Raw genomic sequence first — 15,785 nt, 5'->3', positions numbered from 1 at the left:
AGGGAAAACGCCGTGGCGCGGAGTGATGGCGTCAACAACCAGCGCCGCCGGAAGAGGCGCTGCGGCGGGGGGCGGGGCGGCGCCGTCGCCCGGGCAACGCAGCCTGGCTGCCACCGCGGCGCCACCTGCCGGGCCTACGGGGCATTTATGGCGCGGTTCACGCGCGGCATGAAAGTGACGTGGCCACGAGACAGTCCTGGAGCGAGGCCCTGGTCCCTCAAGGGGCTGGCCGAGCCAGGCCTTGCGCCCATACTGCAGATGCGCCAGATGAGGCAGCTCTGAACCAGACCTGAAAGACCGCAAGCGGAGCAGGGAAAACCCGGTCAGGCCCAGCTCGCTGCCCCTTCGCACCTTACACACTAACCAAAGTAATTTCAAGCTGAAGCTCGCTTGGTCAGAAGCAGCGAAAGCAGCGTCTGCTTCAGCCTGCGCAGCCTTGTGCTAGATATCGATCCCGAACAAGCGTCAGGTGAGCGCTATGAATTCGCCTGAACCCCACGTTTACTTCATAGACATTAGGACTGGAAGGGACCTCGCGAGACCATTGAGTCCAGCCCCCGAATTAGCCTTCCGCTGATTGTCAATGCATCTAAGGATGGACAAATTCAGCCTGGTCAGCTCACCCTCCAGAAACCGTGGTCTCAAGAGCTGACCCAGCGGCTAGACAAACCCCATTTGGCCGCGCGGCTCCGGCTGGGTCGGTTCCCGATGACGACTTGTGTCTCGAAATCGCATGAGTAAGTGGAATGAAATAATTTAGAAATGAGCTGACCGCGGCAACATCGGGGATGGCCCTAAACTGCTTTTTGGTGAGGCTATTTTAAAGATATTGCACATCTGCACCAGGTCTCGGTGGCGTCACATCGCATGTGATGGTCCACGAATCGGGGTACAGGCAACCCCCGCTTAGCGCTATAACGCGCATTTTAAATTGACACTTAGCGCTGAGCGAGTTTTGTTATAATGCTTGCAATTGCCAGCTTGTATCATGACGTTCCTGCATGCATGCTCGTGACAGGCATGCACACGCATGCTTCCTCATGCCAAGCCCACGTGAACGCTCATGCCAGGCTCACACGTGCCCCATGGTTGCCATCTCGGGTCGTCAAATACTTTCCATTTCGCTTAACGCTCATTTTTTCAGGAACCAATTCAGAGTGCTAAGCGGGGGTTGCCTGTATCCTGAAGGGAGGGAAAGGCGAAGAAACATTGGTTTGCATCTTGTGGTTGTTTAAGTCTCAGTGGCTGGCCAAGCATTAGCTGTGAATGTTCATAAATGTGAATCATCTGTTATACTAAGACAGCGTGCACGCAGGCACTCAAAGGCACAAGGTCAGACACCCGGCAGGGTACCAGTGTGCGATGACAGCACGCTCTGTCTCAGGGGTAAACTTCGTGGTCTCCCTAGGTGACATCTACACTGCAGGGAATTTTTGTTCTGCTGATAGGACGAGTGACCAGAGCGCTTGATGTTCCCTGTGGAAAATGAAAATCAAGGGCAATAGGCGGCAGTGTACTCCTAACAGCTTGTCATGTTTGTTCTCCCACGTACCTTCTGGTGGGAGGAAGAAGGGGAGGTGCAAAGTCCATACATTTTCCCAGTAGCCTGAAACTGGAAACATCTGTTCTGTGACTCCGATTAGCAAAAGAGCCGCCTTCCATTTATCTCCTCCTGTCATTCCCGGGAATGAGTTCTTAGGATGGAGGGAACATGCAGCTAGCACAGAACAACATTATGCCCCCATCTCAGCCTTGTCTTCCCATCTTTTGCTCTGGAAAATGCTGGGGAGACTTCTGAGTGCTTCTCCAAGGTGAAAGAGCAGCACCCACAGACATCCAAGAGTGGCCCCCTTGCTTATCCCACATCACTTCCTCTGCTAGAGCTATGATTGAAAAATGCCTTTGATAAGTTCTAGGATAAGCCCAATCCTTAGCCTGAGCTACTAAGCAACTCCAGGAATCAGGCTGGAATGCATGCAGAAGGAATGACCTGCAGCGCATCCCACGGTGTGTGAAGACTGAAACTTTTATTTTTAATTTCCCGGGCCTCAATTGCAAAAAGCAGGCAGCGGGATCCACTTTTCTGCTTGAGATACCTCAGCTACTTTGCTGTCTAAATGAATGTGCATCCTTATAAATATAATGTCCCAGGGCCCAGCAGGAACTGAAGCTTTGACATTCAAAGAGCTGGGATCCCAAACAAATGCTCATAAGTTCATCCCAAAGAGAGCCTGCCCACACACACTCCGGTGAGGCTATCGGCTGTATTTCTTTCCTGTGCTAATTTTACTAAAGACACAACTCATATTCCTGTTGATTGAACAGTTTTGTGTTGACAGGATCAAAGATTTGTGATGAAACTTATCATCGGCCCAGAGAGCGGGCCATTAGTACCAGTCAAAACGACCAGCTAGTGCTGATGTATTTTATGGCATGCTTAGAAGACAAACATACACATTTATATGTCACTTGTTGCAATATAAATGCTAACTTGTACTTCTTTCAAAACTTTTAATGAATTGTATACATTTCAGAAGATTTATAGCATGAACCAAATGGCTCAAAATATTACTTTAAACATATTTGTCACTTTGGCAACAGAACAAAAAAAATCTGGAAGATATTGCGTTTAGAAATAAATCATAAATATATGCATCTTAAAAGAGTTTATTTTGGTCATTAATAGTTGATGGGCCCCCCCAGTGCAGGATTTAAAGTTAAATTATGCAAAATCAAAAACAAACCTTATAATACTTAATCAAACATGCATAAAACTGTCAGGGCCAAATAAATTCTCTCAATTAACTCGCTTCAGATTGTGATTGCATTTACTAATTTAATCAACACTAGAATAATTTGGAGGCCCGGTAATGATGAATTACTATGGTGCTGCACATTAAGGGATGTTAAGGTAGTGCGCTGAGACAAGAATGCAAGAAATGCTTTCCAGGTTGAAGGCGAAAAAATAACAGCCGAGATGCCGCAACCCTTTTCTAATGGAAACCATTTTTTCGCTATAATTTCTGCTGGGAAATTCATTTCACTGCAGGTTGCAAATGTCTGTCATGTAGGCCCACTGGTTAGAGCAATTCCTTCTATGTTAGCATGCATGGTCACCTCCCTTATTTTGTTAGCCATGGGATAAGCAGTGGAACATTTTATTCTATGGTATTAGCATTCGCTCTGTTTTTGAGATTTTTTTGTTTGGGGACTTGTGGTCTGAACACAAGATGAGGAACCAGGAACTCCTGAATTTTGACTCTGATGCCGAGTCCCATTTTGGCCTTGGTCATATCATTTAGGCTTTATCTGCAATGGCAGCATTGTCATCTGTAAATCTCTTTTTGTGCAGCACTATCCCAGTCACATTGCAGTGGATCTGGTTGCAGCCTAGGCTACATTTCCCACCAGAGTTATCTACGATGGCAGATGAATCTAATATTGTTGGTCTAAGCAAGGCTTTTAGACCTCATGACTTCATTTGAAAGAAATGAGATCTCAGGGTGTTCAGCTCTCTGAAAATCAGGTCGTGAACCTTTTTGCTTCTATTTTGCTATTTCTAGTAATGATTCCTGTCTCATATGTGAGAATAAATTAATAATTGTAAAGTCCTTTTTACACACACATGCACATATGAATGCACACACACCCGCACGCACATGCTTGTGTCGTGCTTACATTTCTTTCATCTTTTCTTTGAAGCAAGGATCATGCCTTTTTATATTTGCACAGTGCCTAGCACCTTGTAAGCATACAGGACATCAGCAAAAAATAACAATGGATAAACACTAAATTACGGTACAGTCCCACTGTATCTTGGATGCCAGAATTTGTTCCCAGAGCCATTGCTAAAGAGCTTGGCTCAGAGACCCAAAAGGAGCTTCTCCTTGAAGGTGTCCATAGCTCTGAAAATGTAAGCAACAAACTGTTCAGCATGAATATTTCCCAGACTGGCATGCCCTGCAGCCTGCCACACTGTTCAAAACCAGCAGCAGGTCCTGCAAACTGCTTTGGATTGTATTCAGCCATGGTCTACAGAGGTGGAATATAAGAAACAAAGGAATTAATTTCCTTTTTTAAAAGAGTTGTAGGGTCAGGTTTGGACCTTCAATTTTAGATTTAATTGATCTAAAATTTGAAAGCCTATGAAATACTTTCCCCTCATTACTGCTTTTTATGCCCCATCTTTTAGCTGTAATGTCAGCTTTAATCAGCTTGAAGAGATTTGCATGCGCTAAATAATATAATGCCATATATCAGACTAACGTAATAAAAACAACACAGAAAAAGAAAACAGTTCCCAAGTCTGCAGTGTAGGAGTATACTTCGGAGCAGTGCTAAAGGACCCCTCTGAAGCTGTGAGCTCTTTCACTGCCTCAGGTCTGCAGGATTATAGGACCAGGTGAGTTTTTATGGAGGGGTCTGGAGGCAGTAGAGTCCAAGGAATGGAGGAGAGACATTTTTGCCTGGATAACCTTGAGGCCAAAGCTGGAAAACCTTCTATAGCATCACTAGGAAGTATAAAAGCAACAGACAGGTACTATAGAAAAACCTCAGACAAGAGTGTGAGATTTTACTGTTCACTGGCAGAGGATCCTCCTTCCTCCATTGGAATCCTAGACACTTGCTCTTTCAAGGCTGCGTTTGTTCAGGTGGGTGTTGTGGAGGATGCTTTTGCTCCATAACGCAGGTGGGACAGGAGCACCCTGGACACAAACTGCTGTAGGGAAGGGGTTGAGGGCAAGAGCTCCAGGATGATCCAGTGAAAACCTTACATGGAGGCAAAACTTAGCAGTTGCCTCAGAAAAACTCTACTGCTGCTCAGTGGATCCTAAGAGCTATAGGTCACTGCCCCAAACCCATGGACTCAAGCTCAGGATCAGCCAGCTCCATCCCTTCCCTAGAGCAGGATCTGCACAGCATTTCCCAGCCTCCATCCTGCAGTCCTCACTCAAGCATATCTCCCATTGGCAGTTAGAAGCCAAAGCCTGAATTTTGAGATCCTCAACCCACAGTGGGTCACAACATCCCCCTGTTATTTTAGCTGACACAAACTTGCATATTATGCATGAATCTGCTCTAGGCATTAAGTTGCTTTGAGCCTGTGACACCATAAACTCTGCAGCTCAGGTAGTTTGTCACTGTCACAAAACCCCTATGAAGGTTTTACTATCTCTTATGCAGCCTAGCGGCCCAAGCCTGTTGTCTTAGGATTCCTCCCTAGCAAGATATTAAATAAGTAAACGCTGTACTTTTGGGGAGGAGGGACAGTGTTCTTCCTATTACATGAAGACATGGCTATTCAAAGGGCAAAAAACTATGCAGGGCCCTCATACAAAATTCACTGATGTCAATGGGAAGCCCTTAAGAGGCTTTGAATCAGGATGTGGCTGCATCGTGGAAGCTCCATCGCTGCAAGCCTTTGAGTGCAGGTTAGACGAAGGTTTGGCAGGGCTGGGTTAGGCAGGGATGATCCTGCCCAGAGCACAGGTTGGACTAGATGACCTCCTGAGATCCCTTCCAGCCCCGTGCTTCTATAATTCACACCTTGTGAAAGAAACTGTCCCCGAAACAAATGAGAAGAGTCAGATGCCTTGCCAGGACCCTGACTTCTGCCAGGCCTTGCTGCTGCATCGTTTTGGCGGGCTCCGAACTGGCTGATATCACCGACAGCTGAGGAAGAAGCAGAAAGCTCTCACTGCCTCTGGCTCATTTGCAGGCTAGCGTGAGAGTACAGTGCTCAGTAGCACAATATGTTAAAAGCCTGAAGAGTCTGATTCTGCCCAGCATTCCTCTGCTTTATAATGCCAATGAATTCATTAAAGTCATTCCTGATTTACAGTTGACAGTATCGGTTCAGTAAAGCCTTGAAGCACATGCTTAAACCCCACTGACACCGATATGAACAATAAGCATGCAAGAAGCAGGTCTGGGATTATCCTACCTAGGTGTTTGTATCATTTTACACTCACCTAAGAAAAGTCCTGAGTAGCTTCCAGTGTATATTAGACAGAGGTAGCAATGTTTTCAATGGGGCATTATGAGAGATATTTTATAACATGCATAGAAAGCTGAAAACCAGTGGAGAGAGTGGCAAGAGAGAGACCTTGGGCAGAGGGTGAGATTCGGCTGTACAGTGATGGGGAAAAAACTCTTCCTCCCTGGGATCCTAGATATTACTGGAGCTGCAGCAGCTCAGACCACCTCAAAATCAGGCCCCAAGGGTCACAGTCTGGATCCCCAAAACCTGAGGCATGAAAACTCAGAAGCTACTGTTGGCAACGTTGCTAATAACAACTGCCCCATCCTTACAGAGGCAGAGCTGTTGGCGCTAGTGGGCCTTTTGTCTCTGGAAGGACTGCAACAGAATTTGAGATCAAAACTAAATGTTATCTGCCCTCTTGGAAACATGCCAGCTCCCATTAAAAGGCTGACGTGAAGGTGATGGATTTCTCCAGATGAAATCTGGCAGGTTTAGCACCAGGCAAGCACAAATAGTTGCTGCAATTGCACCATTTGTGAGAGCCAGTGCCTGGCTTTTACAGACTGTGCTTGCTCCAAGAGCACTGAACAGCGCTTACACTATCTTCCTGGAAGGTTGGTAGCCCATCTTGGTAGCCCCCAGAGGTTTTCACATATCCCCTGGACCATCATGGCTACATCATCACTTCCGCACCACTTAATCACCGTGTGGTTCTGCAAGAGCAAGGGGCACGGATTTGCCTGCCTGGGTCTGAGTGTGCTGTTCCCTCGGGCAGGATGACGGCATCGCCCTGTCTGTGATTTCCCCACAGAGTTAACAGCCCTGTTCTTTTTTTGTTGTTAGTCAAAGTGTGCATCTTGCAGCTTGTGCGGGGTGAGGAGAGGCAGTGCTGCTGTCTGCAGCCAAGCAGGCTTGAAAGCAGCTGAAGTGGTGGCATTCCTGGGCTACAAAACTTAAAGCCAACGGGGTTGTATTGGGAGGGTTTAAAGCTCTGTCCGCTAATGAAGCTGGTCCTTTGCTCCAAGGCCTCTCATTTGTGACTCGAATTGCGGATGGAACAGCATGTCCAAACCATACTCACTGCCTGGGGCTGGACTTCCTCTTCATTAAGGTTGGACGCATCTAGCAGATCTAGTGAAGTTTTGCTCCAGGGCCCCAAATTAAGTTTTGTCTCCTGCCCCCTTCGCCACCAGTCAGATCATCTTTTATCTAGTTGTCCTGAGTCTCTCACCCCTGGATTGAAAAGTGCTTCAGCAATGTTAAGGTATCCAGGTTATAGCTGTATTGGTCTCGAGGCAAAAAGGAACCAGGACTCATAGTAGAGGAGATATCTTTTATTAGACCAACTAGATTTTTGCAAAACAAATCTGAGGCTAATCTGCATATAAAATGAACTGTTCCAAACAGGAGATTTTATCACACCTTTAACTCTCCTATGAAATACGAACTTTCATTTTTTCTCAGGAGAACTTTTGCAGTCTTTCCTCCTATGCCTGAAGAAGGGTGTTTTTGTCCAAAAGCTTGCAATTAAAGAGTATTTTTTTTGCAAAAATCTAGTTGGTCTAATATAAGATATCACCTCTACCACAAGTCCTGAGTCCTTCAGCAGTGTTAATGAATTAGGCCTCCCAGGGGGAACTGGGGTGGAGACCCTTCTGTGACACATGGCCAGAAGTTTGCTTGGGAGTCTTTAAGAACAGGTTAGAGGGACACTGGGCTGGGATGCTTTAGGCAGCAATGCTCCTCCCCAAGCAGGTCGTTGGGTGACATGACTTCTGGAGGTCCCTTCCTGCCCTACTTTCCTATGTGCTGTAAGGGTTGAGATCAGTGGTTTGTGGCTTCTCAGACCTGAGCCTGTCTTTTAGGAGAGCTGAGCTGCCTGTCTGGCAGAAAGGCAAAAAGGGGGGGAAATTTCAGGAAATCTACTCCAGGTGCAGCTGCAGTGAGTCAATCAGCTGTCACAGGTCTGGGCAGTCCTTTCCTGAGCTGGGGACAGGACTAGGTGATGTCCTCAGGGTTCGTCCAACCCTACTACTATGAGTCTATAAATCAGCCTCCCTTGTAAGTCGATTCACTGGGACCCATCATTACACTGATGGACATTTCTCCCAGGAGTGCAGTCTCCTTCCAGTGAGCAGGATACATTCCTGCAATGAATGTAGCAACAGACTCCTCCACAAACACATACAGCTGGGCTATTTTGTCCTTAAAAAGCACCTTCCATGGAAGGATCTCATTGTTCATCCACTCATCAGTCCCCCTATCCCTTGTGAATTACCAGGTAGCTGCTCACACACCCAGGTCATAGACCAGCCTGTTTCATCAGTTTAGAAGGTGCCTGTTCACCTTAGCAGCTTCTCAGTAAAATATAACCACGCAGGGTGTCGGGGGAAGAAAGGGGACCCAGCTCTTGACTTCCTTTCTCTGTCCTTGCAGACAGGCCTAGGCCCAGGAGTTGAGCATTTTTACTGGTGTTTCCAGTATTGCCGTTTGTTGTTTTTGCTTTTCAGAGCCCTTTTAACACCTTGCGGAGTAGGCCCAGCTTGGTATTGGTGCTTTGCAATGTCAGCTCCTGGGGATAGGAACTTTCTTTGCTTTCACATCCCCTAGCACAAATGGGACCCAAATGCCTGTTTGTCTGCTGTTTGTTGCATTTGCAGAGTGGTAAACCACAGGTCATGGCTCTGGGTGAACTTGTCCAGCAGAACTGGGGGCTCTGAAGACATCACTGTGGGATAGGCTAGGCCCAGATTTGTTTTCCTCACCTTTAGAAAGGGGAAGGGCTCCTGGAAAATGGAGAGGATGGTGAGAGAGAGCTGGGACAAACCTCCCCAGGGTCACAAAAAAGTGGATTTCCCAGAGAGTTGAACCATAAAGAGGTTTGTTCTGCCCTCACCCAGCACCAGTCAATAAGGTCATCTACTTTGGGCATCGGATAGCTGTCAAATTCAGAGACGGCATTAATTTTCCTGAGATCAATGGAAAGCAGCCTTTACCCATATTTCTTAAGCATCATTATGGAAGACCAGTCAACCCTCACTCTTACCCCTTGTTGCTCTTCTTCCTGGTGTCATCACTTTCAATACCCCAGAGCTCAGTGCTTTTTATTAGGGCTGAGCAACATCTTTCCCCTCAGATTTTTTTTCCAGGTAAGGAGAAGGGAGAGACAGAAAGGATTTTTCTTTTTTTTTTTTTTTCTTCAGTTTTTGAAAACCAAAACTTTGCTTCTGGGAGAAAAAAGGGTGAAATATCCCCAACCTGTAACCCAGGACACTGAGTGTTACCATTCTTGAGGGGGTGTTAGTTGTAGCTGTGTCGGTCTAAGGACATTGGCAGATAAGGTTCTTTGGGTAAATGTGATGTCTTTTATAAGAGCAACTAAATAGTTGGAAAAAATTGTTGTTTGCACCCAGAAGCTTGCAAAGAACAATTTTTCCAATTATTTAGTTGGTCTAATAAAAGAGATCACATTTACCCAAAGAACCTTGTCTGCCACCATTCTTGAGGGGTTTTTTTTCCACTGAAAATATTTTAAAATGAAATGAAAATACCATTGAGCATTTCAGCTTTTCTTGAAAAATCACTTGACACAACAAAAAAGTGCTAGTGGGAATTTTTCTTTTAGTCTCACGTGGAACCAACAAAGTGTATTTGCAAGTGATAAGAACAGCCTCTGCTGTTCTCCCAGGAATATGCTATTTCTACATACTGCTCAGAGCACCTTGATTTTTGTGAAGTACTTTAAAAGCAGCAGGCACCATTGTCAGAGGCAGGTGTAACATCCCTGAAGTCAGTGAAGTTGCATGCACTTATGCCAGCAACGAATCCATCTCATTAACTAAAAGCAATAAGTCCAGATAGGCAGATGTATCTCTGTTTTAAAGACACGGAGGCCGAGGCGTACAGCAGTCAAGTGATTTGTCCAAGGCTTAACAGTGGGTCAGTGGTGAAGCTGGGATAAGCGCAGAGGAGCTCCTGATTCTGAGCTTCTAGCTCAGGTCATGCATAGCAGTGGATCCAAGCTGCAAAATACCAATCCAGATTTAAGCACAGACCATCTGCAGACGTTTCCTCAGCCTGATGAAGGGCATTTGTGCTCAAAAGCTTGCTAAGAAGAATTTTTCCGACTATTTGAGTAGGTCTAATAAGAGATAATGGATTTACCCAAAGAACCGTGTCTGCCTATGTCCTTAGACAAACACAGTCACAACCTACACCCCTGAAGGCAGATTTCAAGCATCCTGGAATTCATGGGTCCTTGGATCTGGGATTCTTGTTCTGTTATAATCCCTCAGAGACCTGAGGTTAATTGCACAATTCCTTCTTTGATCCAGTTTTGTTTCTCAGATGTGGGAATGTTTTGGTGCAGGCCCCCTCCTCTGCTGAGGCCACCTTTGCCTCTGTTCCTGGGTGTAGGTACTGCAGAGCCAATGACCATCTGCACCATCTGCAAGATGTGCTTTCTCCATAGGAGTTCTCTCCTTTCGACATCTCCAGGTGGAAATACAAAGCCGTGATTTGGATGTTATCCATGCCGAACTGTTGTCAAGAGGCCATGCTACATGCATGTGCGACATAACATCAAACTTCAGTCCCTGCAAACTTCTCAGGCTTTGTGCAAATTCTCATTTGATCAGCAGACGTTCTAGTGTTAGTCCACCAGGGGGTACTCCTGCCAAAAAGATGTGATGGTACCTGAGGCTCTGGTCTGCTCCATCACCACCCCGATCGGGAAATGCGCTTCCTGCACGGATCTCAAACTGTGTTAAAGAGAATAGAGAGACGAAGGGAAAACTCAGTGTAAGGCATGAAACGTGCCAGGGTAAAAGCTGTAGGGCTGTTCATTCCTGCCCGCCGTCTCTAAGGCTTAGCAAAGCTCTCCAGAGAGAGAGGAGATTAATTAAATGGGCCTCATTGCAGAGGAGAAGAGGTTAGCGCTGTTCCAGTACCTTTCATTCAGGGTCACTTGTTTAAATTTCTTCCTTGTTAAAATGCCCAGATGGATCCAGGAGGGAGGAAGGATGAAGGCTGCAAAGGTGGGGAATTTCTGTTCGCTTCTCCTAGGCAGAAACAGCCCCAGCCCCTGCCTTGCTTCTTAGTCTGAGCCCATCTCACTGGTTCCTATCTAGTCTATCACTTCGTCATCCCTCGTCCCCAGGCTAGGAAGGACTGGGTGGGTCTGACTCACCCCATCATGCTGGAGCTGTTGATTTTGAGATTAGGACAGATGCTGAGAGACAACAAGAGAGAGGACAGAAGGATGATATGGGCCGCACGAAGGGAGAGAAACACCCTCTGCTCTCACGCTGCTGGAGCCGAGAACCAGCCGTTTGCAGTGCTGGTCTGATGGACCCACCAGCTGCATTGAAGCATGAATATCTTTGACTATCTTCTAATATGCAGCAGACCAAGGGCTGTGCCCAGAGCACAGGGGAGGCCTTTGGCCTTTCTAGGGGGAACCCCAAGAATCTGCCCATCACACTATAGCACCTCATCTTTTTAAGGGCTCCCCAAAGATGCGGCACACCTCGTGGGCCATGCTTTCCTGATCATTTCCACCAAGAAAGCATCAGTTCCTCTGCCCCCATCTGGGTAGCTGGCTCCTTCTAACATAGGATTTCCACACCCACGTCCTTTACTGTAGATGCAAACTCAGCCCCTGCGGATCAGCTCTACCAACAGGAGCTGTAACATTTTGCCACCTTTTCCCTTGTTCCAATGCAAGGCATTAAGCGACTGGCTTGCTGTATCTAACTTGCTACCACTGAACACGACAGGTCCTTTTGAGGAGGGGCAGGGAATACTGCGGAGATAAAAACAAGCCTCACCTCATTCTTGTTAGGAAAAAATTTTTTTGAGTCCTTGGTTCTTTTGGCAGGGCAAACGGTGCTTGTCCACACATGGGTAAAATCTGTACCAGCAGCAGACAGTGTCTGAAGGCAGCTTCTGACAAGCAGCAGAAAAAAACGCTTTGCTTGGGGATTTCAGGAAACATCCGTTGTGCTTTTCTGTTGGCGAACAGAGCTCATGAGCCTCTTTGACATCACTTATGTGCAGAATTTCTGGATGGGGGGGAAAAAAAATCACTTTAGCGGCCTCTTTATGCTGGTAAAAACTTGACAGTACAACTGGCCCAGAAAAAGGAAATCCAGGATTCAGTGGTCCAATGTGAAACACAAAAACTCCAAATGTGCCCCTGTTTCATACTTCTCACTGAGTCCTCCATTCCCAAGCACACACGAAATTTCACTCGCATGGGTCAAAAAAGCTTAGAGACCCTTGTGAACTTGGTGGCCCATTGCACTCACATGGTTATGCACCATTCACCATTTTTGTAGCCAGGGGCACACCAGGGAATGGTTGTGGCTAGTACCATCTCCAGCCTCTTTTGAGTCTTCTGCCCAATTGTGGCTGGCTTGATTGCTGGGTGATATTCAGGGAGGGTTCAGAGAAAGGCCTAAACCCAAGTGGATGGATGTGTACCTGAGCTGCTCTGTATTGCACCCCAGTGCTGAACTCAAAATACTGCTAATGTGGATAAATTGACTTCCATGGGCAAATCTCGGCAGGCTGCAGCCCTAAATTTTAAGTGAGATTTTGACTCTCTCAGCTGCTAAGGCAACCCCTGCCTTACTGACCCTGTTTTTCAAGGATTTATGAACTGGCAAAAAATGTTTGATCTGTGCTGAGATGTGACCCAGTCATGAGAACTAAGGAATCGTAGGATCATAGAGAAGTGGGGCTGAAAGGGAGCTCCAGAGGTCACATCTAGTCCAACCCCCTGCCTGAGAGAGGATCATCCCTATCCAAACCATCCTAAACAAATCCACTGTCTAACCTCTTAGCAAAACTGCACAGTCAATCCTGACACAACCCAAGGCACAGCACCCTGACTTGCCACAGGCAAATCAAGAGGACCAGGGCCACCAATGTCCTGGTGTTGCAAAGGTTATTAAAATATGCTTCAGAGATCCCAGGTAGAGGGCCACGGGTCCTGCTACAGAGGAAGGCAACCCCACCGGCTTCCCCCAGTTCATACCAACCTGAGCCCAACTTACTTCCTTGCAATTGTTAAGAGTAGATCAGCTCTCAAGATGCAATATTTTGTTAGTAGGAGCATGGAGATGATAAAAAAGAAAAGCCCTCATCAATCATAGCCCCGGCTCCAGCTACAATTAGCAGGTTGTATTATCTTAAGAATGACATTTATAGCACAGAGCAAACCAGAGCATACCTGATATTATAATACGGCATGTAAAAAAAGGAGAAACTTGAATTGCATTAGCATTGCATTAGGTTCCCATGACTTTTTATATCAGCACTTGTGAGTTATTTATGAATTCATTTATTTACAAGAGCAACCCTCTCTGCATTCAGTTGCCATGGTTGCTTTAACTCCTGTATCCTATTAATTCAGGATGTTATGAAATAAATATAGATCAGACAATCATTGTGTGCTGGGTTTTTTTATTATTCTTATTTTACAGTTCAAGTCCCAGGGTCCTGGCCAGGAAGCTTTGATGGCTAAGCAGTTCATTGATAGATTTTCAAGTGTCTACCCAGCCAGCTCACAAGACTTTGCAATGAGCCCTGAGCCAGCAGGCCATGCCTCTTCATCCAAGCACCCAACCATCGGCTTGACTTGAAGCACTTGAGTAGATCTCAAGGGGGGGGAGTGTTACTCTGATGCTTAAAGTTATAACTGTTCTTAAATTAACTTGCTGGATTAGGGGGGTTAAGCATGTGCTTAAGTGCCACTAATATTAATAGGACTTTGGGGAATGGTAAAGTGCCTTGCTGAACAGCTCTTGCACCCAACTGTTGTTCCAGTTTAACTTAGTTTGTAGAATCAGAGAGAGGAACCTGATTTGTCGCCCATCCGATGCACGAGTTAATGCACCAGCAGTAAGTACTGAGCAGAAACAGAGAAGCTAAATTGTCTGGTTTGCCTGAAAAGTCCTCAGAAGTCATTTCTCATGGATGGAGAATAGGGGCCACTCCCCCTGAAGGGAAAGGATGCCACAGAGGGGCTTTTTATTCTCAGGAGTCTCTTGAAGGAAATGCCCTGCACCCCGAGTCATGTGGACCCGGCTGCCTCCCCAACAGCCAAGGAAGAATCTTCCCAATAGTCTTGACTTACCTGGAGATAAAACTACTGGTGTAACTCGGACTGAATTTGTATTGACTGAACATAGAATAACCCCAGTTGCACAGTGGCCCATCATATTCAACAAACAGAAAGTCAGTTAAGAAGCTGGCCTGTCAGATCTAAGTAGTAAGAAGTCATCTGTGTGATCTTCATGGTTCTGGGATTACTTCGTTCAACAGGTGCCAGAAAAGAGTCTAACATCACTGTGGGTATGTGACCAGCAGTGCCGGGCCCAGAGTAGTGTTTGGGGTGCCCACCTGGTTCAGTGAAGGGCATGCTCTGGATTTTAGGATGGAAAAGGTGAGGGAGATCCCTAAAGAAGAACTTGTCCTGCACCCCATCCTGCAGGGTGGTCGCACCGGACTCCTGCACTTCTCTGACCAAGTATTTGTTTGATTGCACTCTCCAAGTAGACGCATTAGAGAATGAGATGGAGTCAAGCGCTCTCCTGGAGGAGGGCTTCAGAAGCAAACAAGCTGGAAGTATTTTGTAATAGAATCCTGCAAGAAAATTAAATCAATTACTGAGTCTAATAAAGCTCTCAAGGTTTTTAATTAAACTAAATTTTAATTAAAGCAGCAAGAGCTTGTGCTCTTTTGATGTTCTGCGCCAGACCCAGGAGGATTGCGGCGCTTTTGTGGATCAATCAAGGCAGTCACAAAAATGTGAGGACTTTGTCAATTTTACAGGATGAAATACTGGACGTCAATCTAACAAGCCCAACACTTCTGCACTGAAAGAGAAGTATGGATTGATGTGACCTTTACTGCTCTTGATAAACTAAGATAAACATAGGGTTGGGCAGCTACTGGACCAAGAAAAATTCCTGTCCGGAGCACAGTACTTGAATTATGCAGCTGGTTTTATCTAGGAAGCAATGGTGGGAGAGTGATGGGTGCCTTGGAAATACCATAGATGCTGGAAGAGTGATTTTTGGTTAAGTTGCCACTTGGGTCTTGGGAGATCCAGCTTCAGGTCCTGGCTGTATTGCAGCTTCATTCTGCCCATCTTGTCTATTTGCATTTTAAGCTGTTTGGAAGCAGAATGGGCTCTCATCATCGTGTCCATACACAACCTTCCTCACAAGGAAGCCCTCAGAGGGGTGTTATAGCACTACAATACTATCTAACTATTGTAGTTGGGTACAATACTAGAATATAGTTAGGTACAATACTACCTAACTATATTCTGTAGTCCTGTATCAGGTTCTTGAATGGTTAATCCCTGCTCTCTCTGCCATTCATAGCCAGGGTTTAGGCTCGTGTATATTCACAATGCAGCCTGGCCAGCGGGAGAACAACAGCAGCTTCAGTGCCCATGTTTTCAAACCATTTCTCTGCTATATGTTCATCTTTCTGGAGCTCATTCTGCCCGGATTTCACCTCTGAACTAAATCCCCAGGAGAATTTAAAATACCCTAATGGGTATTTTAAAGCCATTTATGTGCAAGTGAAAGCTAAACCATGAGAACAGATATGTAGAGATGAGCCCATTAGTGGCATAGAGCTGAGTTTCATATGTTGGGCTGGAAGGTAGGTATGGGCCTAATATTTTCCCACTGATGAATTTATGCATCACTTGGCTTTCTGAAGGAAGGTAGCTTTCAACACATGGGCCTCCTGAATGTTGCAGCCTGGCTTGTCTCTATTGGGT

Source organism: Gavialis gangeticus, unplaced genomic scaffold, assembly GCF_001723915.1.
Source record: "Gavialis gangeticus isolate Ggan-Ray unplaced genomic scaffold, GavGan_comp1, whole genome shotgun sequence".
NCBI lineage: Eukaryota > Metazoa > Chordata > Crocodylia > Gavialidae > Gavialis > Gavialis gangeticus.
Note: the sequence above shows the minus strand (reverse complement) of the source record.